Here is a 1838-nt window from a genome sequence, read left to right on the forward strand (position 1 = left end):
TTAAATAAGTAATAAGATAATTAGCCCTGAAATATACACACTTAACAGACTAACAACAAAAATAATAGAAGACCTTGGGAAAAAAATAATGCATCCTAAAAAGAAATCATGAAAACCCAGTGGAGAGTGAAAAAAGCTGGCTACAGGGCAGGACCAAATCAGATAAACATGTACTGCCGTCTCTATGATTTCACTTCAGCATGGAAATTTCTGGACACAGAAAGGATTGTCATGGAGATCAGAAGATCTGGGATCTGGCCTAAATGTAAAACTAACCAGCTCTGTGAGCCTCAGCATATGATAGCCTCCAGTCTGAATTGTGTTTTGTTTTGTTTTGTTGTTTCACTTCAGACACTGAGTAAGTATTTGACCCAACTTTCCTCATCTGTAAACATGATCATCTCAAAAGTCCTTTCTAAAACTAGCATGCAGTGATTCTAACATTTTAGATTTCAGTGGTGTGGAACAAGATACTAACTACAATTAGAAGAGGGTAAAATGTGAGGAAACTGCTTTCTGAAATTCATCTAAATACTGGATCCACCCCCAAATCAACATGAAGACTTCCTATTTTCTCTAACACTTAAATGCCTTATGCCCAAAATGTGTTATTTCACACTGAAAGTCTGAATATTTTGAATTTTAAGAAATCACATGGGCTTGGCTTCGTGTTTGTACTTGCAGTGGATCCTCACATGAGAAACAGTATTGGAAGCCCTATCATAGTCTAGAAATCAACAGGATAGATTGGGCTAGATTGTTCCCTTAACTGCAGTTCTCTCACATCCCAGGGACATGTCTACACCAGCACCCCTAAAGCAATCCAAATTGAGATCTTCAAGTAGCCCAGTTGATTCAGCCGAGTACGACTAACCAGGTGTAGCCACCACCTAGAACCAGTTGGACATGACCATTCAGTAACCATTTCTTGTGGTCCTCCTCTGTGCCTGGTACTATGTTAGGCAGTGAAGATTAGAGGCGAATATTACGTACCTTCCCCTCAAAGTTCATAGTCTAGCAGTTCATATACAGAAGTTAATAGAGAAATATAAACAATGATATATGTGTTAGGATGGGATAAAGACAGAATGTACAATAGTACAAACGAGAGGCATCTAACAGTCTTTGGAGGTGAGAAGAGGTGATATCTGAGATCTGAAAGTCAACTGGAGTAGGACAAAGTGAAAAGACCATCAGGAAGAGTGGCCTTTCTGGTAGAACAAGAAGTCCAATGTTGGCCAGCAACAGACAATGGAGCAGTGTTTCTCTCTGCCCACCTGCAGAGTCCCACCTAGGGGAGCTGCTAAACATGCAGATTTCTAGGCTCCTCTGCACCCTGACTAAATCAAGAGTCTCTTGGGGATGTGGCCCAGAGATCTGATTATAAAAGTTCATCAAGTGAGTCTGATGAAAGTTGAGGTTTAAGAATCACTGCAATACCAAGTAGCCTCTTCATGCATGTGGCTGCCAACATCTAAGAGCTGAAAATAGTCACATATATGTACAGGAAGATAGTCAACAACAGAGAATCATGAGTGGGTTCCCAGCCATCAGGTTGAATTTTGGAACATATTCAAGTTATGTAAAAAAAGGGATTGTGGTCCTGGACAAATTACCAAGCCAGGATTCCACCACAGAAGAAAATGCCAGGATTTGGGGACCAGAACTAGAAGACAGAGTAGAACCAAGTTACAGGAATAAAGGGAAAGTTTAAAAGATAACTAGCTCTTAAGACCAGAGATAAACTGACAGCATGGGTGATCTCCTGAGTGCCAGAATGTTGGGCCAGGTCTGTGTCCAGGAGCCGACTGAACTCTGATGGTATAAGAAGATAGTGT

The sequence above is a fragment of the Panthera tigris genome, chromosome A1 (genome assembly GCF_018350195.1).
Source record: "Panthera tigris isolate Pti1 chromosome A1, P.tigris_Pti1_mat1.1, whole genome shotgun sequence".
Classification (NCBI taxonomy): domain Eukaryota; kingdom Metazoa; phylum Chordata; class Mammalia; order Carnivora; family Felidae; genus Panthera; species Panthera tigris.